The following is a 24,686-nucleotide window of genomic DNA, read 5'->3' as shown; positions in this document are numbered from 1 at the left end:
TCTTGTCATGTCGTGTGTTGTGTTGTTTTGTCTTGTCTTGTTGTGTATTGTCATGTCTTTTATTGTCTTGTCTTGTCTTGTCATGTCATGTAATGTCATGTCGTGTGTTATGTTGTTTTGTCTTGTCTTGTCTTCTCCTTGTCTTGTCTAGTCTTGTCTTGTCTTGTCTTGTCTTGTCTTGTCTTGTCTTGTCTTGTCTTGTCTTGTCTTGTCTTGTCTTGTCATGTCTTATATTGTCTTGTCTTGTCTTGTCATGTCGAGTGTTGTGTTGTTTTGTCTTGTCTTGTTGTGTATTGTCATGTCTTATATTGTCTTGTCTTGTCTTGTCATGTCATGTCATGTCATGTCGTGTGTTGTGTTGTTTTGTCTTGTCTTGTATTCTCCTTGTCCTGTCTAGTCTTGTCTTGTCTTGTCTTGTCTTGTCTTGTGTTGCTTTGTCTTGTCTTGTCAGGTCATGTGTTGCGTTGTGTTGTTTTGTCTTGTCTTGTCTTGTCTTGTCCTGTCCTGTCCTGTCTTGTCTTGTCTTAGCATGTCATGTCATGCCATGTCATGTCGTGTGTTGTGTTGTCTTGTCTTGCTTTGTCATGTCTTATCTTGTCTTGTCATGTCATGTCTTGTCTTGTCTTGTCTTGTTTTGTCTTGTCTTATCTTGTCATGTCTTGTCTTGTCTTGTCATGTCTTGTCTTGTCTTGTCATGTCTTATATTGTCTTGTCTTGTTTTGTCTTGTCTTATCTTGTTTTGTCTTGTGTTGCTTTGTCTTGTCTTGTCATGTCGTGTGTTGTGTTGTTTTGTCTTGTCTTGTTGTGTATTGTCATGTCTTTTATTGTATTGTCTTGTCTTGTCTTGTCATGTCATGTAATGTCATGTCGTGTGTTATGTTGTTTTGTCTTGTCTTGTCTTCTCCTTGTCTTGTCTTGTCTTGTCTTGTCATGTCTTATATTGTCTTGTCTTGTCTTGTCATGTCGTGTGTTGTGTTGTTTTGTCTTGTCTTGTTGTGTATTGTCATGTCTTATATTGTCTTGTCTTGTCATGTCATGTCATGTCATGTCGTGTGTTGTGTTGTTTTGTCTTGTCTTGTCTTCTCCTTGTCTTGTCTAGTCCTGTCTTGTCTTGTCTTGTCTTGTCTTGTCTTGTCTTGTCTTGTCTTGTCTTGTCTTGTCTTGTCTTGTCTTGTCTTGTCTTGTCTTGTCTTGTCTTGTCTTGTCTTGTCTTGTCTTGTCTTGTCTTGTCTTGTCTTGTCTTGTCTTGTCTTGTCTTGTCTTGTCTTGTCTTGTCTTGTCTTGTCTTGTGTTGCTTTGTCTTGTCTTGTCATGTCATGTGTTGCGTTGTGTTGTTTTGTCTTGTCTTGTCATGTCATGTCATGTCGTGTCTTGTGTTGCTTTGTCTTGTCTTGTCATGTCGTGTGTTGTGTTGTTTTGTCTTGTCATGTCTTATATTGTCTTGTCTTGTCTTGTCTTGTCTTGTGATGTCATGTCGTGTGTTGTGTTGTTTTGTCTTGTATTGTCTTGTCTTGTCTTGTCTTGTTTTGTCTTGTCTTGTCTTGTCTTGTCTTGTCTTGTCATGTCATGTCATGTCATACGTGTGTTGTGTTGTTTTGTCTTGTCTTACTTTGTCTTGTCATGTCTTATCTTGTCTTGTCCTGTCCTGTCCTGTCTTGTCTTGTCATGTCATGTCATGTCATGTCATGTCGTGTGTTGTGTTGTCTTGTCTTGTTTTGTCATGTCTTATCTTGTCTTGTCTTGTCATGTCATGTCATGTGTTGTGTTGTGTTGTTTTGTCTTGTCTTGTCTTGTCATGTCTTGTCTTTTCTTGTCTTGTCTTGTCTTAAATTGTCTTGTCTTGTCTTGTGTTGTGATGTCATGTCGTGTGTTGTGTTGTTTTGTCTTGTCTTGTCTTGTCTTGTCCTGTCCTGTCCTGTCCTGTCTTGTCTTGTCTTGTCTTGTCTTGTCTTGTCTCGTCTTGTCTTGTCTTGTCTTCTCCTGTCCTGACGTGTGTTGTGTTGTTTTGTCTTGTCTTGTTTTGTCTTGTCTTGCTTTGCCTTGTCATGTCTTATCTTGTCTTGTCTTGTCTTGTCCTGTCCTGTCGTGTGTTGTGTTGTTTTGTCTTGTCTTGTGTTGTTTTGTCGTGTCATGTCTTGTCTTGTCTTGTCCTGTCCTGTCGTGTGTTGTGTTGTTTTGTCTTGTCTTGTCTTGTCATGTCATGTCATGTCGAGTCTTGTGTTGCTTTGTCTTGTCTTGTCTTGTCCTGTCCTGTCGTGTGTTGTGTTGTTTTGTCTTGTCTTGTCTTGTCATGTCATGTCATGTCGAGTCTTGTGTTGCTTTGTCTTGTCTTGTCTTGTCCTGTCCTGTCGTGTGTTGTGTTGTTTTGTCTTGTCTTGTCTTGTCGTATCATGCCATGTCATACGTGTGTTGTGTTGTTTTGTCTTGTCTTATTTTGTCTTGTCATGTCTTATCTTGTCTTGTCTTGTCTTGTCTTGTCATGTCGTGTGTTGTGTTGTTTTGTCTTGTCTTGTATTGTCTTGTCTTGTCTTGTTTTGTCTTGTCTTGTCTTGTCTTGTCTTGTCATGTCATGCCATGTCATACGTGTGTTGTGTTGTTTTGTCTTGTCTTGTCTTGTCTTGTCCTGTCCTGTCGTGTGTTGTGTTGTTTTGTCTTGTCTTGTCATGTCATGTCATGTCGTGTCTTGTGTTGCTTTGTCTTGTCTTGTCTTGTCTTGTCATGTCGTGTGTTGTGTTGTTTTGTCTTGTCTTGTTGTGTATTGTCATGTCTTATATTGTCTTGTCTTGTCTTGTCTTGTCATGTCATGTCATGTCGTGTGTTGTGTTTTTTTGTCTTGTCTTGTTTTGTCTTGTCATGTCTTGTCTTGTCTTCTCTTGTCTTGTTTTGTCTTGTCATGTCTTGTCTTGTCTTGTCTTGTCTTGCCTTGTCTTGTCTTGTCTTGTCTTGTCTTGTCTTGTCTTGTCTTGTCTTGTCTTGTCTTGTCTTGTCTTGTCTTGTCTTGTCTTGTCTTGTCTTGTCTTGTCTTGTCTTGTCTTGTCTTGTCTTGTCTAGTCTTGTCTTGTCTTGTCTTGTCTTGTCTTGTCTTGCCTTGTCTTGTCTTGTCTTGTCTTGTGTTGCTTTGTCTTGTCTTGTCATGTCGTGTGTTGTGTTGTTTCGTCTTGTCTTGTTGTGTATTGTCATGTCTTTTATTGTCTTGTCTTGTCTTGTCTTGTCATGTCATGTAATGTCATGTCGTGTGTTGTGTTGTTTTGTCTTGTCTTGTCTTCTCCTTGTCTTGTCTAGTCTTGTCTTGTCTTGTCTTGTCTTGTCTTGTCTTGTCTTGTCTTGTCATGTCGTGTGTTGTGTTGTTTTGTCTTGTTTTGTTGTGTATTGTCATGTCTTTTATTGTCTTGTCTTGTCTTGTTTTGTCATGTAATGTCATGTCGTGTGTTGTGTTGTTTTGTCTTGTCTTGTCTTCTCCTTGTCTTGTCTAGTCTTGTCTTGTCTTGTCTTTTCTTGTATTGTGTTGCTTTGTCTTGTCTTGTCATGTCGTGTGTTGTGTTGTTTTGTCTTGTCTTGTTGTGTATTGTCATGTCTTTTATTGTCTTGTCTTGTCTTGTCATGTCATGTAATGTCATGCCGTGTGTTATGTTGTTTTGTTTTGTCTTGTCTTCTCCTTGTCTTGTCTAGTCTTGTCTTGTCTTGTCTTGTCTTGTCTTGTCTTGTCTTGTCTTGTCTTGTCTTGTCTTGTCTTGTCTTGTCATGTCTTATATTGTCTTGTCTTGTCTTGTCATATCGTGTGTTGTGTTGTTTAGTCTTGTCTTGTTGTGTATTGTCATGTCTTATATTGTCTTGTCTTGTCTTGTCATGTCATGTCATGTCATGTCGTGTGTTGTGTTGTTTTGCCTTGTCTTGTCTTCTCCTTGTCTTGTCTAGTCTTGTCTTGTCTTGTCTTGTCTTGTCTTGTCTTGTCTTGTGTTGCTTTGTCTTGTCTTGTCATGTCATGTGTTGCGTTGTGTTGTTTTGTCTTGTCTTGTCTTGTCTTGTCTTGTCTTGTCTTGTCCTGTCCTGTCCTGTCTTGTCTTGTCTTAGCATGTCATGTCATGTCATGTCATGTCGTGTGTTGTGTTGTCTTGTCTTGTTTTGTCATGTCTTATCTTGTCTTGTCATGTCATGTCTTGTCTTGTCTTGTCTTGTCTTGTCATGTCTTGTCTTGTCTTGTCATGTCTTATATTGTCTTGTCTTGTTTTGTCTTGTCTTGTCTTGTTTTGTCTTGTGTTGCTTTGTCTTGTCTTGTCATGTCGTGTGTTGTGTTGTTTTGTCTTGTCTTGTTGTGTATTGTCATGTCTTTTATTTTATTGTCTTGTCTTGTCTTGTCTTGTCTTGTCTTGTCTTGTCTTGTCTTGTGTTGCTTTGTCTTGTCTTGTCATGTCATGTGTTGCGTTGTGTTGTTTTGTCTTGTCCTGTCATGTCATGACATGTCGTGTCTTGTGTTGCTTTGTCTTGTCTTGTCATGTCGTGTGTTGTGTTGTTTTGTCTTGTCATGTCTTATATTGTCTTGTCTTGTCTTGTCTTGTGATGTCATGTCGTGTGTTGTGTTGTTTTGTCTTGTATTGTCTTGTCTTGTCTTGTCTTGTCTTGTCTTGTCTTGTCTTGTCTTGTCTTGTCTTGTTTTGTTTTGTCTTGTCTTGTCTTGCCTTGTCTTGTCTTGTCTTGTCTTGTCATGTCATGTCATGTCATACGTGTGTTGTGTTGTTTTGTCTTGTCTTATTTTGTCTTGTCATGTCTTATCTTGTCTTGTCCTGTCCTGTCTTGTCTTGTCATGTCATGTCATGTCATGTCATGTCGTGTGTTGTGTTGTTTTGTCTTGTTTTGTCATGTCTTATCTTGTCTTGTCTTGTCATGTCATGTCATGTGTTGTGTTGTGTTGTTTTGTCTTGTCTTGTCTTGTCATGTCTTGTCTTGTCTTGTCTTGTCATGTCTTATATTGTCTTGTCTTGTCTTGTGTTGTGATGTCATGTCGTGTGTTGTGTTGTTTTGTCTTGTCTTGTCTTGTCTTGTCCTGTCCTGTCCTGTCCTGTCTTGTCTTGTCTTCTCCTGTCCTGACGTGTGTTGTGTTGCTTTGTCTTGTCTTGTTTTGTCTTGTCTTGTCCTGTCCTGTCGTGTGTTGTGTTTTTTTGTCTTGTCTTGTTGTGTATTGTCATGTCTTATATTGTCTTGTCTTGTCTTGTCTTGTCATGTCATGTCATGTCGTGTCTTGTGTTGCTTTGTCTTGTCTTGTCTTGTCTTGTCATGTCGTGTGTTGTGTTGTTTTGTCTTGTCTTGTTGTGTATTGTCATGTCTTATATTGTCTTGTCTTGTCTTGTCTTGTCTTGTCATGTCATGTCATGTCGTGTCTTGTCTTGTCTTGTCTTGTCTTGTCTTGTCTTGTCTTGTCTTGTCTTGTCTTGTCTTGTCTTGTCTTGTCTTGTCTTGTCCTGTCCTGTCTTGTCTTGTCATGTCATGTCATGTCATGTCATGTCGTGTGTTGTGTTGTTTTGTCTTGTTTTGTCATGTCTTATCTTGTCTTGTCTTGTCATGTCATGTCATGTGTTGTGTTGTGTTGTTTTGTCTTGTCTTGTCTTGTCATGTCATGCCTTATCTTGTCTTGTCTTGTCCTGTCCTGTCGTGTGTTGTGTTGTTTTGTTTTGTCGTGCCATGTCTTGTCTTGTCTTGTCCTGTCCTGTCGTGTGTTGTGTTTTTTTTTGTCTTGTCTTGTCTTGTCATGTCATGTCATGTCGTGTCTTGTGTTGCTTTGTCTTGTCTTGTCTTGTCTTGTCTTGTCTTGTCTTGTCATGTCGTGTGTTGTGTTGTTTTGTCTTGTCTTGTATTGTCTTGTCTTGTCTTGTTTTGTCTTGTCTTGTCGTGTCATGCCATGTCATACGTGTGTTGTGTTGTTTTGTCTTGTCTTGTCATGTCATGTCGTGTGTTGTGTTGTTTTGTCTTGTTTTGTCTTCTCCTTGTCTTGTCTAGTCTTGTCTTGTCTTGTCTTGTCTTGTCTTGTCTTGTCTTGTCTTGTCTTGTCTTGTCTTGTCTTGTCTTTTCTTGTCTTGTCTTGTCTTGTCTTGTCTTGTCTTGTCTTGTCTTGTCTTGTGTTGCTTTGTCTTGTCTTGTCATGTCATGTGTTGCGTTGTGTTGTTTTGTCTTGTCTTGTCATGTCATGTCATTTCGTGTGTTGTGTTGCTTTGTCTTGTCTTGTCATGTCGTGTGTTGTGTTGTTTTGTCTTGTCTTGTTATGTATTGTCATGTCTTATATTGTCTTGTCTTGTCTTGTCATGTCATGTCATGTCATGTCGTGTGTTGTGTTGTTTTTTCTTGTCATGTCTTGTCTTGTCTTGTCTTGTCTTGTCTTGTCATGTCTTGTCTTGTCTAGTCTTGTCTTGTCTTGTCTTGTCTTGTCTTGTCTTGGCTTGTCTTGTCTTGTCTTGTCTTGTCTTGTCTTGTCTTGTCTTGTCTTGTCTTGTCTTGTCTTGTCTTGTCTTGTCTTGTCTTGTCTTGTCTTGTCTTGTCTTGTCTTGTCTTGTCTTGTCTTGTCTTGTCTTGTCTTGTCTTGTCTTGTCTTGTCTTGTCTTGTCTTGTCTTGTCTTGTCTTGTCTTGTCTTGTCTTGTCTTGTCTTGTCTTGTCTTGTCTTGTCTTGTCTTGTCTTGTCTTGTCTTGTCTTGTCTTGTCTTGTCTTGTCTTGTCTTGTCTTGCCTTGTCTTGTCTTGTCTTGTCTTGTCTTGTCTTGTCTTGTCTTGTCTTGTCTTGTCTTGCCTTGTCTTGTCTTGTCTTGTCTTGTCTTGTCTTGTCTTGTCTTGTCTTGTCTTGTCTTGTCTTGTCTTGTCTTGTCTTGTCTTGTCTTGTCTTGTCTTGTCTTGTCTTGTCTTGTCTTGTCTTGTCTTGTCTTGTCTTGTCTTGTCTTGTCTTGTCTTGTCTTGTCTTGTCTTGTCTTGTCTTGTCTTGTCTTGTTTTGTCTTGTCTTGTCTTGTCTTGTCTTGTTTTGTCTTGTCTTGTCTTGTTTTGTCATGCCATGTCATACGTGTGTTGTGTTGTTTTGTCTTGTCTTGTCTTGTCTTGTCCTGTCCTGTCGTGTGTTGTGTTGTTTTGTCTTGTCTTGTGTTGTTTTGTCGTGTCATGTCTTGTCTTGTCTTGTCCTGTCCTGTCGTGTGTTGTGTTGTTTTGTCTTGTCTTGTCTTGTCTTGTCATGTCATGTCATGTCACACGTGTGTTGTGTTGTTTTGTCTTGTCTTATTTTGTCTTGTCATGTCTTATCTTGTCTTGTCCTGTCCTGTCCTGTCTTGTCTTGTCATGTCATGTCATGTCATGTCATGTGTTGTGTTGTGTTGTTTTGTCTTGTCTTGTCTTGTCATGTCTTGTCTTGTCTTGTCTTGTCATGTCTTATATTGTCTTGTCTTGTCTTGTGTTGTGATGTCATGTCGTGTGTTGTGTTGTTTTGTCTTGTCTTGTCTTGTCTTGTCCTGTCCTGTCCTGTCCTGTCTTGTCTTGTCTTGTGTTGTGATGTCATGTCGTGTGTTGTGTTGTTTTGTCTTGTCTTGTCTTGTCTTGTCTTGTTTTGTCTTGTCTTGTCTTGTCTTGTCTTGTCTTGTCTTGTCTTGTCTTGTCTTGTCATGTCATGTCATGTCACACGTGTGTTGTGTTGTTTTGTCTTGTCTTATTTTGTCTTGTCATGTCTTATCTTGTCTTGTCCTGTCTTGTCTTGTCATGTCATGTCATGTCATGTCATGTCTTGTCTTGTCTTGTCTTGTCTTGTCTTGTCTTGTCCTGTCCTGTCGTGTGTTGTGTTGTTTTGTTTTGTCGTGTCATGTCTTGTCTTGTCTTGTCCTGTCCTGTCGTGTGTTGTGTTTTTTTTTGTCTTGTCTTGTCTTGTCATGTCATGTCATGTCGTGTCTTGTGTTGCTTTGTCTTGTCTTGTCTTGTCTTGTCTTCTCCTGTCCTGACGTGTGTTGTGTTGTTTTGTCTTGTCTTGTTTTGTCTTGTCTTGCTTTGTCTTGTCATGTCTTATCTTGTCTTGTCTTGTCCTGTCCTGTCGTGTGTTGTGTTGTTTTGTTTTGTCGTGTCATGTCTTGTATTGTCTTGTCCTGTCCTGTCGTGTGTTGTGTTTTTTTTTGTCTTGTCTTGTCTTGTCTTGTCTTGTCTTGTCATGTCGTGTGTTGTGTTGTTTTGTCTTGTCTTGTATTGTCTTGTCTTGTCTTGTTTTGTCTTGTCTTGTCGTGTCATGCCATGTCATACGTGTGTTGTGTTGTTTTGTCTTGTCTTATTTTGTCTTGTCATGTCTTATCTTGTCTTGTCATGTCATGTCGTGTGTTGTGTTGTTTTGTCTTGTCTTGTCTTGTCTTGTCTTCTCCTTGTCTTGTCTAGTCTTGTCTTGTCTTGTCTTGTCTTGTCTTGTCTTGTCTTGTCTTGTCTTGTCTTGTCTTGTCATGTCTTGTCATGTCTTGTCTTGTCATGTCATGTCTTGGCTTGTCTTGTCTTGTCTTGTCTTGTCTTGTCTTGTCTTGTCTTGTCTTGTCTTGTCTTGTCTTGTCTTGTCTTGTCTTGTCTTGTCTTGTCTTGTCTTGTCTTGTCTTCTCTTGTCTTGTCTCGTCTTGTCTTGTCTTGTCTTGTCTTGTCTTGTCTTGTCTTGTCTTGTCTTGTCTTGTCTTGCCTTGTCTTGTCTTGTCTTGTCTTGTCTTGTTTTGTCTTGTCTTGTCTTGTCTTGTCTTGTCTTGTCTTGTCTTGTCTTGTCTTGTCTTGTCTTGTCTTGTCTTATTTTGTCTTGTCTTGTCTTGTTTTGTCATGTCATGTCATGTCGTGTGTTGTGTTGTGTTGTCTTGTTTTGTCTTGTCATGTCATGTCATGTCTTGTCTTGTCTTGTCTTGTCTTGTTTTGTCTTGTCATGTCTTGTCTTGTCTTGTCTTGTCTTGTCTTGTTTTGTCTTGTCATGTCTTGTCTTGACTTGTCTTGTCTTGTCTTGTCTTGTCTTGTCTTGTCTTGTCTTGTTTTGTCTTGTCTTGTCTTGTCTTGTTTTATGTTGTCTTGTCTTGTCTTGTCATGTAATGTCATGTCGTGTGTTGTGTTGTTTTGTCTTGTCTTCTCTTCTCCTTGTCTTGTCTTGTCATGTCGTGTGTTGTGTTGTTTTGTCTTGTCTTGTCTTATATTGTCTTGTCTTGTCTTGTGATGTCATGTCGTGTGTTGTGTTGTTTTGTCTTGTCTTGTTTTGTCTTGTCCTGTCTTGGCTTGTCATGTCATGTCATGTGTGGTGTTGTGTTGTTTTGTCTTGTCTTGTCTTGTCTTGTCTTGTCTTGTCTTGTCTTGTCTTGTCTTGTCTTGTCTTTTCTTGTCTTGTCTTGTCTTGCCTTATCTTGCCTTGTCTTGTCTTGTCTTGTCTTGTCTTGTCTTGTCTTGTCTTGTCTTGTCTTGTCTTGTCTTGTCTTGTCTTGTCTTGTCTTGTCTTGTCTTGTCTTGTCTTGTCTTGTCTTGTGTTGCTTTGTCTTGTCTTGTCTTGTCTTGTCTTGTGTTGCTTTGTCTTGTCTTGTCTTGTCTTGTCTTGTCTTGTGTTGCTTTGTCTTGTCTTGTCTTGTCTTGTCTTGTCTTGTGTTGCTTTGTCTTGTCTTGTCATGTCATGTGTTGCGTTGTGTTGTTTCGTCTTGTCTTGTCTTGTCTTGTCATGTCGTGTGTTGTCTAGTCTTGTCTTGTCTTGTCTTGTCTTGTCTTGTCTTGTCTTGTCTTGTCTTGTCTTGTCTTGTCTTGTCTTGTCTTGTCTTGTCTTGTCTTGTCTTGTCTTGTCTTGTCTTGTCTTGTCTTGTCTTGTCTTGTCTTGTCTTGTCTTGTCTTGTCTTGTCTTGTCTTGTCTTGTCTTGTCTTGTCTTGTCTTGTCTTGTCTTGTCTTGTCTTGTCTTGTCTTGTCTTGTCTTGTCTTGTCTTGTCTTGTCTTGTCTTGTCTTGTCTTGTCTTGTCTTGTCTTGTCTTGTCTTGTCTTGTCTTGTGTTGCTTTGTCTTGTCTTGTCTTGTCTTGTCGTGTCTTGTGTTGCTTTGTCTTGTCTTGTCATGTCGTGTGTTGTGTTGTTTTGTCTTGTCTTGTCTTATCTTGTCATGTCTTGTCTTGTCTTGTCATGTCTTGTCTTGTCTTGTCATGTCTTATATTGTCTTGTCTTGTTTTGTCTTGTCTTGTCTTGTTTTGTCTTGTGTTGCTTTGTCTTGTCTTGTCATGTCGTGTGTTGTGTTGTTTTGTCTTGTCTTGTTGTGTATTGTCATGTCTTTTATTGTATTGTCTTGTCTTGTCTTGTCTTGTCATGTCATGTAATGTCATGTCGTGTGTTATGTTGTTTTGTCTTGTCTTGTCTTCTCCTTGTCTTGTCTAGTCTTGTCTTGTCTTGTCTTGTCTTGTCTTGTCTTGTCTTGTCTTGTCTTGTCTTGTCATGTCTTATATTGTCTTGTCTTGTCATGTCGTGTGTTGTGTTGTTTTGTCTTGTCTTGTTGTGTATTGTCATGTCTTATATTGTCTTGTCTTGTCTTGTCTTGTCTTGTCTTGTCTTGTCTTATTTTGTCTTGTCTTGTCTTGTCTTGTCATGTCATGTCATGTCGTGTGTTGTGTTGTGTTGTCTTGTTTTGTCTTGCCATGTCATGTCATGTCATGTCTTGTCTTGTCTTGTCTTGTTTTGTCATGTCTTGTCTTGTCTTGTCTTGTCTTGTCTTGTCTTGTTTTGTCTTGTCATGTCTTGTCTTGACTTGTCTTGTCTTGTCTTGTCTTGTCTTGTTTTGTCTTGTCTTGTCTTGTCTTGTTTTATGTTGTCTTGTCTTGTCTTGTCATGTAATGTCATGTCGTGTGTTGTGTTGTTTTGTCTTGTCTTGTCTGCTCCTTGTCTTGTCTTGTGATGTCATGTCGTGTGTTGTGTTGTTTTGTCTTGTCTTGTTTTGTCTTGTCCTGTCTTGTCTTGTCATGTCATGTCATGTGTTGTGTTGTGTTGTTTTGTCTTGTCTTGTCTTGTCTTGTCTTGTCTTGTCTTGTCTTGTCTTGTCTTGTCTTGTCTTGTCTTGCCTTATCTTGCCTTGTCTTGTCTTGTCTGGTCTGATCTTGTCTTGTCTTCTCCTTGTCTTGTCTAGTCTTGTCTTGTCTTGTCTTGTCTTGTCTTGTCTTGTCTTGTCTTGTCTTGTCTTGTCTTGTCTTGTCTTGTCATGTCGTGTGTTGTGTTGTTTTGTCTTGTCTTGTTTTGTCATGTAATGTCATGTCGTGTGTTGTGTTGTTTTGTCTTGTCTTGTCTTCTCCTTGTCTTGTCTAGTCTTGTCTTGTCTTGTCTTGTGTTGCTTTGTCTTGTCATGTCATGTCATACGTGTGTTGTGTTGTTTTGTCTTGTCTTGTTGTGTATTGTCATGTCTTTTATTGTCTTGTCTTGTCTTGTCATGTCATGTAATGTCATGTCGTGTGTTATGTTGTTTTGTCTTGTCTTGTCTTCTCCTTGTCTTGTCTAGTCTTGTCTTGTCTTGTCTTGTCTTGTCTTGTCTTGTCTTGTCTTGTCTTGTCTTGTCTTGTCTTGTCTTGTCTTGTCTTGTCTTGTCTTGTCTTGTCTTGTCTTGTATTGTCTTGTCTTGTCTTGTCTTGTCTTGTCATGTCTTATATTGTCTTGTCTTGTCTTGTCATGTCGTGTGTTGTGTTGTTTTGTCTTGTATTGTTGTGTATTTTCATGTCTTATATTGTCTTGTCTTGTCTTGTCATGTCACGTCATGTCATGTCGTGTGTTGTGTTGTTTTGTCTTGTCTTGTATTCTCCTTGTCTTGTCTAGTCTTGTCTTGTCTTGTCTTGTCTTGTCTTGTGTTGCTTTGTCTTGTCTTGTCAGGTCATGTGTTGCGTTGTGTTGTTTTGTCTTGTCTTGTCTTGTCTTGTCCTGTCCAGTCCTGTCTTGTCTTGTCTTAGCATGTCATGTCATGTCATGTCATGTCGTGTGTTGTGTTGTCTTGTCTTGCTTTGTCATGTCTTATCTTGTCTTGTCATGTCATGTCTTGTCTTGTCTTGTCTTGTCTTGTCTTTTCTTGTCTTATCTTGTCATGTCTTGTCTTGTCTTGTCATGTCTTGTCTTGTCTTGTCATGTCTTATATTGTCTTGTCTTGTTTTGTCTTGTCTTATCTTGTTTTGTCTTGTGTTGCTTTGTCTTGTCTTGTCATGTCGTGTGTTGTGTTGTTTTGTCTTGTCTTGTTGTGTATTGTCATGTCTTTTATTGTATTGTCTTGTCTTGTCTTGTCATGTCATGTAATGTCATGTCGTGTGTTATGTTGTTTTGTCTTGTCTTGTCTTCTCCTTGTCTTGTCTTGTCTTGTCTTGTCATGTCTTATATTGTCTTGTCTTGTCTTGTCATGTCGTGTGTTGTGTTGTTTTGTCTTGTCTTGTTGTGTATTGTCATGTCTTATATTGTCTTGTCTTGTCTTGTCATGTCATGTCATGTCATGTCGTGTGTTGTGTTGTTTTGTCTTGTCTTGTCTTCTCCTTGTCTTGTCTAGTCTTGTCTTGTCTTGTCTTGTCTTGTCTTGTCTTGTCTTGTCTTGTCTTGTCTTGTCTTGTCTTGTCTTGTCTTGTCTTGTGTTGCTTTGTCTTGTCTTGTCATGTCATGTGTTGCGTTGTGTTGTTTTGTCTTGTCTTGTCATGTCATGTCATGTCGTGTCTTGTGTTGCTTTGTCTTGTCTTGTCATGTCGTGTGTTGTGTTGTTTTGTCTTGTCATGTCTTATATTGTCTTGTCTTGTCTTGTCTTGTGATGTCATGTCGTGTGTTGTGTTGTTTTGTCTTGTATTGTCTTGTCTTGTCTTGTCTTGTCTTGTCTTGTCATGTCATGTCATGTCATACGTGTGTTGTGTTGTTTTGTCTTGTCTTACTTTGTCTTGTCATGTCTTATCTTGTCTTGTCCTGTCCTGTCCTGTCTTGTCTTGTCATGTCATGTCATGTCATGTCATGTCGTGTGTTGTGTTGTCTTGTTTTGTCATGTCTTATCTTGTCTTGTCTTGTCATGTCATGTCATGTGTTGTGTTGTGTTGTTTTGTCTTGTCTTGTCTTGTCATGTCTTGTCTTTTCTTGTCTTGTCATGTCTTATATTGTCTTGTGTTGTGATGTCATGTCGTGTGTTGTGTTGTTTTGTCTTGTCTTGTCTTGTCTTGTCCTGTCCTGTCCTGTCCTGTCTTGTCTTGTCTTGTCTTGTCTTGTCTTGTCTCGTCTTGTCTTGTCTTGTCTTCTCCTGTCCTGACGTGTGTTGTGTTGTTTTGTCTTGTCTTGTTTTGTCTTGTCTTGCTTTGTCTTATCATGTCTTATCTTGTCTTGTCTTGTCTTGTCCTGTCCTGTCGTGTGTTGTGTTGTTTTGTCTTGTCTTGTGTTGTTTTGTCGTGTCATGTCTTGTCTTGTCTTGTCCTGTCCTGTCGTGTGTTGTGTTGTTTTGTCTTGTCTTGTATTGTCTTGTCTTGTCTTGTTTTGTCTTGTCTTGTCTTGTCTTGTCTTGTCTTGTCTTGTCTTGTCTTGTCTTGTCTTGTCATGTCGTATGTTGTGTTGTTTTGTCTTGTGTTGCTTTGTCTTGTCTTGTCTCGTCATGTCGTGTGTTGTGTTGTTTTGTCTTGTCTTGTTGTGTATTGTCATGTCTTATATTGTCTTGTCTTGTCTTGTCATGTCATGTCATGTCGTGTGTTGTGTTGTCTTGTCTTGTTTTGTCTTGTCATGTCATGTCATGTCTTGTCTTGTCTTGTCTTGTCTTGTTTTGTCTTGTCATGTCTTGTCTTGTCTTGTCTTGTTTTGTCTTGTCATGTCTTGTCTTGTCTTGTCTTGTCTTGTCTTGTCTTGTCTTGTCTTGTCTTGTCTTGTTTTGTCTTGTCTTGTCTTGTCTTGTTTTATGTTGTCTTGTCTTGTCTTGTCATGTAATGTCATGTCGTGTGTTGTGTTGTGTTGTCTTGTCTTATATTGTCTTGTCTTGTCTTGTCATGTCATGTCATGTCATGTCGTGTGTTGTGTTGTTTTGTCTTGTCTTGTCTTCTCCTTGTCTTGTCTAGTCTTGTCTTGTCTTGTCATGTCATGTCGTATGTTGTGTTGTTTTGTCTTGTCTTGTCATGTCATGTCATGTCGTGTCTTGTGTTGCTTTGTCTTGTCTTGTTGTGTATTGTCATGTCTTATATTGTCTTGTCTTGTCTTGTCTTGTCATGTCATGTTATGTCATGTCGTGTGTTGTGTTGTTTTTTCTTGTCATGTCATGTCTTGTCTTGTCTTGTCTTGTCGTGTGTTGTGTTGTTTTGTCTTGTCTTGTTGTGTATTGTCATGTCTTATATTGTCTTGTCTTGTCTTGTCATGTCATGTCATGTCGTGTGTTGTGTTGTGTTGTCTTGTCTTATATTGTCTTGTCTTGTCTTGTCATGTCATGTCATGTCATGTCGTGTGTTGTGTTGTTTTGTCTTGTCTTGTCTTCTCCTTGTCTTGTCTAGTCTTGTCTTGTCTTGTCATGTCATGTCGTATGTTGTGTTGTTTTGTCTTGTCTTGTCATGTCATGTCATGTCGTGTCTTGTGTTGCTTTGTCTTGTCTTGTTGTGTATTGTCATGTCTTATATTGTCTTGTCTTGTCTTGTCTTGTCATGTCATGTCATGTCATGTCGTGTGTTGTGTTGTTTTTTCTTGTCATGTCATGTCTTGACTTGTCTTGTCTTGTCTTGTCTTGTCATGTCTTGTCTTGTCTAGTCTTGTCTTGTCTTGTCTTGTCTTGTCTTGTCTTGTCTTGTCTTGTCTTGTCTTGTCTTGTCTTGTCTTGTCTTGTCTTGTCTTGTCTTGTCTTGTCTTTTCTTGTCTTGTCTTGTCTTGTCTTGTCTTGTCTTGTCTTGTCTTGTCTTGTATTGTCTTGTCTTGTCTTGTCTTGTCTTGTTTTGTTTTGTCTTGTCTTGTCTTGTTTTGTCTTGTCATGTCTTGTCTTGTCTTGTCTTGTCTTGTCTTGTTTTGTCTTGTCATGTCTTGTCTTGACTTGTCTTGTCTTGTCTTGTCTTATCTTGTCTTGTCTTGTCTTGTCTTGTCTTGTCTTGTCTTGTCTTGTCTTGTCTTGTCTTGTCTTGTCTTGTCTTGTCTTGTTTTGTCTTGTCTTGTCTTGTCTTGTTTTATGTTGTCTTGTCTTGTCTTGTCATGTAATGTCATGTCGTGTGTTGTGTTGTTTTGTCTTGTCTTGTCTTCTCCTTGTCTTGTCTTGTCATGTCGTGTGTTGAGTTGTTTTGTCTTGTCTTGTCTTATATTGTCTTGTCTTGTCTTGTGATGTCATGTCGTGTGTTGTGTTGTTTTGTCTTGTCTTGTTTTGTCTTGTCCTGTCTTGTCTTGTCATGTCATGTCATGTGTTGTGTTGTGTTGTTTTGTCTTGTCTTGTCTTGTCTTGTCTTGTCTTGTCTTGTCTTGTCTTGTCTTGCCTTATCTTGCCTTGTCTTGTCTTGTCTGGTCTGGTCTTGTCTTGTCTTGTCTTGTCTTGTCATGTCTTATCTTGTCTTGTCTTGTCTTGTCTTGTCATGTCGTGTGTTGTGTTGTTTTGTCTTGTCTTGTTGTGTATTGTCATGTCTTATATTGTCTTGTCTTGTCTTGTCATGTCATGTCATGTCGTGTGTTGTGTTGTTTTGTCTTGTCTTGTTGTGTATTGTCATGTCTTATATTGTCTTGTCTTGTCTTGTCATGTCATGTCATGTCGTGTGTTGTGTTGTCTTGTCTTGTTTTGTCTTGTCATGTCATGTCATGTCGTGTGTTGTGTTGTCTTGTGTTGCTTTGTCTTGTCTTGTCTTGTCATGTCGTGTGTTGTGTTGTTTTGTCTTGTCTTGTTGTGTATTGTCATGTCTTATATTGTCTTGTCTTGTCTTGTCATGTCATGTCATGTCGTGTGTTGTGTTGTCTTGTCTTGTTTTGTCTTGTCATGTCATGTCATGTCTTGTCTTGTCTTGTCTTGTCTTGTCTTGTTTTGTCTTGTCATGTCTTGTCTTGTCTTGTCTTGTTTTGTCTTGTCATGTCTTTACTTGTGATGTCATGTCGTGTGTTGTGTTGTTTTGTCTTGTCTTGTTTTGTCTTGTCCTGTCTTGTCTTGTCATGTCATGTCATGTGTTGTGTTGTGTTGTTTTGTCTTGTCTTGTCTTGTCTTGTCTTGTCTTGCCTTATCTTGCCTTGTCTTGTCTTGTGATGTCATGTCGTGTGTTGTGTTGTTTTGTCTTGTCTTACTTTGTCTTGTCATGTCTTATCTTGTCTTGTCCTGTCCTGTCCTGTCTTGTCTTGTCATGTCATGTCATGTCATGTCATGTCGTGTGTTGTGTTGTCTTGTCTTGTTTTGTCATGTCTTATCTTGTCTTGTCTTGTCATGTCATGTCATGTGTTGTGTTGTGTTGTTTTGTCTTGTCTTGTCTTGTCATGTCTTGTCTTTTCTTGTCTTGTCTTGTCTTAAATTGTCTTGTCTTGTCTTGTGTTGTGATGTCATGTCGTGTGTTGTGTTGTTTTGTCTTGTCTTGTCTTGTCTTGTCCTGTCCTGTCCTGTCCTGTCTTGTCTTGTCTTGTCTTGTCTTGTCTTGTCTCGTCTTGTCTTGTCTTGTCTTCTCCTGTCCTGACGTGTGTTGTGTTGTTTTGTCTTGTCTTGTTTTGTCTTGTCTTGCTTTGCCTTGTCATGTCTTATCTTGTCTTGTCTTGTCTTGTCCTGTCCTGTCGTGTGTTGTGTTGTTTTGTCTTGTCTTGTGTTGTTTTGTCGTGTCATGTCTTGTCTTGCCTTGTCCTGTCCTGTCGTGTGTTGTGTTGTTTTGTCTTGTCTTGTCTTGTCATGTCATGTCATGTCGAGTCTTGTGTTGCTTTGTCTTGTCTTGTCTTGTCCTGTCCTGTCGTGTGTTGTGTTGTTTTGTCTTGTCTTGTCTTGTCATGTCATGTCATGTCGAGTCTTGTGTTGCTTTGTCTTGTCTTGTCTTGTCTTGTTTTGTCTTGTCTTGTCTTGTCTTGTCTTGTCTTGTCGTATCATGCCATGTCATACGTGTGTTGTGTTGTTTTGTCTTGTCTTATTTTGTCTTGTCATGTCTTATCTTGTCTTGTCTTGTCTTGTCTTGTCATGTCGTGTGTTGTGTTGTTTTGTCTTGTCTTGTATTGTCTTGTCTTGTCTTGTTTTGTCTTGTCTTGTCTTGTCTTGTCTTGTCATGTCATGCCATGTCATACGTGTGTTGTGTTGTTTTGTCTTGTCTTGTCTTGTCTTGTCCTGTCCTGTCGTGTGTTGTGTTGTTTTGTCTTGTCTTGTGTTGTTTTGTCGTGTCATGTCTTGTCTTGTCTTGTCCTGTCCTGTCGTGTGTTGTGTTGTTTTGTCTTGTCTTGTCTTGTCATGTCATGTCATGTCGTGTCTTGTGTTGCTTTGTCTTGTCTTGTCTTGTCTTGTCTTGTCATGTCTTGTCTTGTCTTGTATTGTCTTGTCTTGTCTTGTCTTGTTTTGTCTTGTCTTGTCTTGTCTTGTCTTGTCATGTCATGCCATGTCATACGTGTGTTGTGTTGTTTTGTCTTGTCTTATTTTGTCTTGTCATGTCTTATCTTGTCTTGTCTTCTATTGTCTTGTCTTTTCTTGTCTTGTCTTGTCTTGTCTTGTCTTGTCTTGTCTTGTCTTGTCTTGTCTTGTCTTGTCTTGTCTTGTCTTGTCTTGTCCTGTCTTGTCTTGTCTTGGCATGTCATGTCTTGTCATGTCGTGTGTTGTGTTGTCTTGTCTTGTTTTGTCATGTCTTATCTTGTCTTGTCATGTCATGTCTTGTCTTGTCTTGTCTTGTCTTGTCATGTCTTGTCTTGTCTTGTCTTGTCTTGTCTTGTCTTGTCTTGTCTTGTCTTGTCTTGTCTTGTCTTGTCTTGTCTTGTCTTGTCTTGTCTTGTCTTGTCTTGTCTTGTCTTGTCTTGTCTTGTCTTGTCTTGTCTTGTCTTGTCTTGTCTTGTCTTGTCTTGTCTTGTCTTGTCTTGTCTTGTCTTGTCTTGTCATGTCGTATGTTGTGTTGTTTTGTCTTGTGTTGCTTTGTCTTGTCTTGTCTTGTCATGTCGTGTGTTGTGTTGTTTTGTCTTGTCTTGTTGTGTATTGTCATGTCTTATATTGTCTTGTCTTGTCTTGTCATGTCATGTCATGTCGTGTGTTGTGTTGTCTTGTCTTGTTTTGTCTTGTCATGTCATGTCATGTCTTGTCTTGTCTTGTCTTGTCTTGTCTTGTTTTGTCTTGTCATGTCTTGTCTTGTCTTGTCTTGTTTTGTCTTGTCATGTCTTTACTTGTGATGTCATGTCGTGTGTTGTGTTGTTTTGTCTTGTCTTGTTTTGTCTTGTCCTGTCTTGTCTTGTCATGTCATGTCATGTGTTGTGTTGTGTTGTTTTGTCTTGTCTTGTCTTGTCTTGTCTTGTCTTGCCTTATCTTGCCTTGTCTTGTCTTGTGATGTCATGTCGTGTGTTGTGTTGTTTTGTCTTGTCTTGTCTTGTCTTGTCTTGTGATGTCATGTCTTGTCTTGTCTTGTCTTGTCTTGTCTTGTCTTGTCTTGTCTTGTCTTGTCTTGTCTTGTCTTGTCTTGTCTTGTCTTGTCTTGTCTTGTCTTGTCTTGTCTTGTCTTGTCTTGTCTTGTCTTGTCTTGTCTTGTCTTGTCTTGTCTTGTCTTGTCTTGTCTTGTCTTGTCTTGTCTTGTCTTGTCTTGTCTTGTCTTGTCTTGTCTTGTCTTGTCTTGTCTTGTCTTGTCATGTCTTGTCATGTCTTGTCTTGTCTTGTCTTGTCATGTCATGTCGTGTCTTGTGTTGCTTTGTCTTGTCTTGTCTTGTCTTGTCTTGTCTTGTCTTGTCTTGTCTTGTTTTGTCTTGTCTTGTCTTGTCTTGTCTTGTCTTGTCTTGTTTTGTCTTGTCTTGTCTTGTCTTGTCTTGTCTTGTCTTGTCTTGTCTTGTGATGTCATGTCGTGTGTTGTGTTGTTTTGTCTTGTCTTGCCTTGTGATGTCATGTCTTGTCTTGTGATGTCATGTCTTGTCTTGTCTTGTCTTGTCTTGTCTTGTCTTGTCTTGTCTTGTCTTGTCTTGTCTTGTCTTGTCTTGTCTTGTCTTGTCTTGTCTTGTCTTGTCTTGTCTTGTCTTGTCTTGTCTTGTCTTGTCTTGTCTTGTCTTGTCTTGTCTTGTCTTGTCTTGTCTTGTCTTGTCTTGTCTTGTCTTGTCTTGTCTTTTCTTGTCTTGTCTTGTCTTGTCTTGTCTTGTCTTGTCTTGTCTTGTCTTGTCTTGTCTTGTCTTGTCTTGTCTTGTCTTGTCTTGTCTTGTCATGTCTTGTCTTGTCTTGTCTTGTCTTGTCTTGTGATGTCATGTCGTGTGTTGTGTTGTGTTGTGTTGTTTTGTCTTGTCTTGTCTTGTCTTGTCTTGTCTTGTCTTGTCTTGTGATGTCATGTCTTGTCTTGTCTTGTCTTGTCTTGTCTTGTCTTGTCTTGTCTTGTCTTGTCTTGTCTTGTCTTGTCTTGCCTTGTCTTGTCTTGTCTTGTCTTGTCTTGTCTTGTCTTGTCTTGTCTTGTCTTGTCTTGTCTTGTCTTGTCTTGTCTTGTCTTGTCTTGTCTTGTCTTGTCTTGTCTTGTCTTGTCTTGTCTTGTCTTGTCTTGTCTTGTCTTGTCTTGTCTTGTCTTGTCTTGTCTTGTCTTGTCTTGTCTTGTCTTGTCTTGTCTTGTCTTGTCTTGTCTTGTCTTGTCTTGTCTTGTCTTGTCTTGTCTTGTCTTGCCTTATCTTGCCTTGTCTTGTCTTGTCTGGTCTTGTCTTGTCCTGTCCTGTCCTGTCTTGTCTTGTCATGTCATGTCATGTCATGTCGTGTGTTGTGTTGTCTTGTCTTGTCATGTCATGTCATGTCTTGTCTTGTCTTGTCTTGTCTTGTTTTGTCTTGTCATGTCTTGTCTTGTCTTGTCTTGTCTTGTTTTGTCTTGTCATGTCTTGTCTTGTCTTGTCTTGTCTTGTCTTGTCTTGTCTTGTCTTGTTTTGTCTTGTCATGTCATGTCTTGTCTTGTCTTGTCTTGTCTTGTCGTGTGTTGTGTTGTTTTGTCTTGTCTTATATTGTCTTGTCATGTCATGTCATGTCGTGTGTTGTGTTGTGTTGTCTTGTCTTATATTGTCTTGTCTTGTCTTGTTTTGTCTTGTCATGTCTTGTCTTGTCTTGTCTTGTCTTGTCTTGTCTTGTCTTGTCTTGTGTTGCTTTGTCTTGTCTTGTCATGTCGTGTGTTGTGTTGTTTTGTCCTGTCCTGTCCTGTCTTGTCTTGTCTTGTCTTGTCTTGTCTTGTCTTGTCTTGTTTTGTCTTGTCTTGTCTTGTTTTGTCTTGTCTTGTTTTGTCTTGTCTTGCTTTGTCTTGTCATGTCTTATCTTGTCTTGTCTTGTCTTGTCCTGTCCTGTCGTGTGTTGTGTTGTTTTGTCTTGTCTTGTGTTGTTTTGTCGTGTCATGTCTTGTCTTGTCTTGTCCTGTCCTGTCGTGTGTTGTGTTGTTTTGTCTTGTCATGTCATGTCATGTCGAGTCTTGTGTTGCTTTGTCTTGTCTTGTCTTGTCTTGTCATGTCGTGTGTTGTGTTGTTTTGTCTTGTCTTGTATTGTCTTGTCTTGTCTTGTCTTGTTTTGTCTTGTCTTGTGTTGTCTTGTCTTGTCTTGTCGTATCATGCCATGTCATACGTGTGTTGTGTTGTTTTGTCTTGTCTTATTTTGTCTTGTCATGTCTTATCTTGTCTTGTCTTGTCTTGTCTTGTCTTGTCTTGTCTTGTCATGTCGTGTGTTGTGTTGTTTTGTCTTGTCTTGTATTATCTTGTCTTGTCTTGTTTTGTCTTGTCTTGTCTTGTCTTGTCATGTCATGCCATGTCATACGTGTGTTGTGTTGTTTTGTCTTGTCTTGTCTTGTCTTGTCCTGTCCTGTCGTGTGTTGTGTTGTTTTGTCTTGTCTTGTGTTGTTTTGTCGTGTCATGTCTTGTCTTGTCTTGTCCTGTCCTGTCGTGTGTTGTGTTGTTTTGTCTTGTCTTGTCTTGTCATGTCATGTCATGTCGTGTCTTGTGTTGCTTTGTCTTGTCTTGTCTTGTCTTGTCTTGTCATGTCTTGTCTTGTCTTGTATTGTCTTGTCTTGTCTTGTCTTGTTTTGTCTTTTCTTGTCTTATCTTGTCTTGTCATGTCATGCCATGTCATACGTGTGTTGTGTTGTTTTGTCTTGTCTTATCTTGTCTTGTCTTGTCTTGTCTTGTCTTGTCTTGTCTTGTCATGTCGTATGTTGTGTTGTTTTGTCTTGTGTTGCTTTGTCTTGTCTTGTCTTGTCATGTCGTGTGTTGTGTTGTTTTGTCTTGTCTTGTTGTGTATTGTCATGTCTTATATTGTCTTGTCTTGTCTTGTCATGTCATGTCATGTCGTGTGTTGTGTTGTCTTGTCTTGTTTTGTCTTGTCATGTCATGTCATGTCTTGTCTTGTCTTGTCTTGTCTTGTTTTGTCTTGTCATGTCTTGTCTTGTCTTGTCTTGTTTTGTCTTGTCATGTCTTTACTTGTGATGTAATGTCGTGTGTTGTGTTGTTTTGTCTTGTCTTGTTTTGTCTTGTCCTGTCTTGTCTTGTCATGTCATGTCATGTGTTGTGTTGTGTTGTTTTGTCTTGTCTTGTCTTGTCTTGTCTTGTCTTGTCTTGCCTTATCTTGCCTTGTCTTGTCTTGTCTTGTCTTGTCTTGTCTTGTCTTGTCTTGTCTTGTCTTGTCTTGTCTTGTCTTGTCTTGTCTTGTCTTGTCTTGTCTTGTCTTGTCTTGTCTTGTCTTGTCTTGTCTTGTCTTGTCTTGTCTTGTCTTGTCTTGTCTTGTCTTGTCTTGTCTTGTCTTGTCTTGTCTTGTCTTGTCTTGTCTTGTGATGTCATGTCTTGTCTTGTCTTGTCTTGTCTTGTCTTGTCTTGTCTTGTCTTGTCTTGTCTTGTCTTGTCTTGTCTTGTCTTGTCTTGTCTTGTCTTGTCTTGTCTTGTCTTGTCTTGTCTTGTCTTGTCTTGTCTTGTCTTGTCTTGTCTTGTCTTGTCTTGTCTTGTCTTGTCTTGTCTTGTCTTGTCTTGTCTTGTCTTGTCTTGTCTTGTCTTGTCTTGTCTTGTCTTGTCTTGTCTTGTCTTGTCTTGTCTTGTCTTGTCATGTCTTGTCTTGTCTTGTCTTGTGATGTCATGTCGTGTGTTGTGTTGTGTTGTTTTGTTTTGTCTTGTCTTGTCTTGTCTTGTGATGTCATGTCTTGTCTTGTCTTGTCTTGTCTTGTCTTGTCTTGTCTTGTCTTGTCTTGTCATGTCTTGTCTTGTCTTGTCTTGTCTTGTCTTGTCTTGTCTTGTCTTGTCTTGTCTTGCCTTATCTTGCCTTGTCTTGTCTGGTCTTGTCTTGTCCTGTCCTGTCCTGTCCTGTCTTGTCTTGTCTTGTCATGTCATGTCTTGTCTTGTCTTGTCTTGTCTTGTCTTGTCTTGTCTTGTCGTGTGTTGTGTTGTTTTGTCTTGTCTTATATTGTCTTGTCATGTCATGTCATGTCGTGTGTTGTGTTGTGTTGTCTTGTCTTATATTGTCTTGTCTTGTCTTGTCATGTCATGTCGTGTGTTGTGTTGTTTTGTCTTGTCTTGTCTTCTCCTTGTCTTGTCTAGTCTTGTCTTGTCTTGTCTTGTCTTGTCTTGTCTTGTCTTGTCTTGTTTTGTCTTGTCATGTCATGTCTTGTCTTGTCTTGTCTTGTCTTGTCTTGTCTTGTCTTGTCTTGTCGTGTGTTGTGTTGTTTTGTCTTGTCTTATATTGTCTTGTCATGTCATGTCATGTCGTGTGTTGTGTTGTGTTGTCTTGTCTTATATTGTCTTGTCTTGTCTTGTCTTGTCATGTCATGTCATGTCATGTCGTGTGTTGTGTTGTTTTGTCTTGTCTTGTCTTCTCCTTGTCTTGTCTAGTCTTGTCTTGTCTTGTCATGTCATGTCGTATGTTGTGTTGTTTTGTCTTGTGCTGCTTTGTCCTGTCTTGTCTTGTCTTGTCATGTCGTGTGTTGTGTTGTTTTGTCTTGTCTTGTTGTGTATTGTCATGTCTTATATTGTCTTGTCTTGTCTTGTCATGTCATGTCATGTCGTGTGTTGTGTTGTGTTGTCTTGTCTTATATTGTCTTGTCTTGTCTTGTCATGTCATGTCATGTCATGTCGTGTGTTGTGTTGTTTTGTCTTGTCTTGTCTTCTCCTTGTCTTGTCTAGTCTTGTCTTGTCTTGTCTTGTCTTGTCTTGTCTTGTCTTGTCTTGTCTTGTCTTGTCTTGTCTTGTCTTGTCTTGTCTTGTTTTGTCTTGTCTTGTCTTGTGTTGCTTTGTCTTGTCTTGTCATGTCATGTGTTGCGTTGTGTTGTTTTGTCTTGTCTTGTCATGTCATGTCATGTCGTGTCTTGTGTTGCTCTGTCTTGTCTTTTCATGTCGTGTGTTGTGTTGTTTTGTCTTGTCTTGTTGTGTATTGTCATGTCTTATATTGTCTTGTCTTGTCTTGTCTTGTCATGTCATGTCATGTCATGTCGTGTGTTGTGTTGTTTTTTCTTGTCATGTCATGTCTTGTCTTGTCTTGTCTTGTCATGTCTTGTCATGTCATGTCTTGTCTTGTCTTGTCTTGTCTTGTCTTGTCTTGTCTTGTCTTGTCTTGTCTTGTCTTGTCTTGTCTTGTCTTGTCTTGGCTTGTCTTGTCTTGTTTTGTCTTGTCATGTCTTGTCTTGTCTTGTCTTTTCTTGTCTTGTTTTGTCTTGTCATGTCTTGTCTTGACTTGTCTTGTCTTGTCTTGTCTTGTCTTGTCTTGTCTTGTCTTGTCTTGTCTTGTCTTGTCTTGTCTTGTCTTGTCTTGTCTTGTCTTGTCTTGTCTTGTCTTGTCTTGTCTTGTCTTGTCTTGTCTTGTCTTGTCTTGTCTTGTCTTGTCTTGTCTTGTCTTGTCTTGTCTTGTCTTGTCTTGTCTTGTCTTGTCTTGTCTTGTCTTGTCTTGTCTTGTCTTGTCTTGTCTTGTCTTGTCTTGTCTTGTCTTGTCTTGTCTTGTCTTGTCTTGTCTTGTCTTGTTTTGTCTTGTCTTGTCTTGTCTTGTTTTATGTTGTCTTGTCTTGTCTTGTCATGTAATGTCATGTCGTGTGTTGTGTTGTTTTGTCTTGTCTTGTCTTATATTGTCTTGTCTTGTCTTGTGATGTCATGTCGTGTGTTGTGTTGTTTTGTCTTGTCTTGTTTTGTCTTGTCTTGTTTTGTCTTGTCCTGTCTTGTCTTGTCATGTCATGTCATGTGTTGTGTTGTGTTGTTTTGTCTTGTCTTGTCTTGTCTTGTCTTGTCTTGTCTTGTCTTGTCTTGTCTTGTCTTGTCTTGTCTTGTCTTGTCTTGTCTTGTCTTGTCTTGTCTTGTCTTGTCTTGTCTTGTCTTGTCTTGCCTTATCTTGCCTTGTCTTGTCTTGTCTGGTCTGGTCTTGTCTTGTCTTGTCTTGTCTTGTCATGTCTTGTCTTGTCTTGTTTTGTCTTGTCTTGTATTGTCTTGTTTTCTCATGTAATGTCATGTCGTGTGTTGTGTTGTTTTGTCGTGTCATGTCTTGTCTTGTCTTGTCCTGTCCTGTCGTGTGTTGTGTTGTTTTGTCTTGTCTTGTCATGTCATGTCATGTCGTGTCTTGTGTTGCTTTGTCTTGTCTTGTCTTGTCTTGTCATGTCGTGTGTTGTGTTGTTTTGTCTTGTCTTGTTGTGTATTGTCATGTCTTATATTGTCTTGTCTTGTCTTGTCTTGTC

This window comes from Zeugodacus cucurbitae, chromosome X, assembly GCF_028554725.1.
Source record: "Zeugodacus cucurbitae isolate PBARC_wt_2022May chromosome X, idZeuCucr1.2, whole genome shotgun sequence".
Taxonomy (NCBI): domain Eukaryota; kingdom Metazoa; phylum Arthropoda; class Insecta; order Diptera; family Tephritidae; genus Zeugodacus; species Zeugodacus cucurbitae.
Note: the sequence above shows the minus strand (reverse complement) of the source record.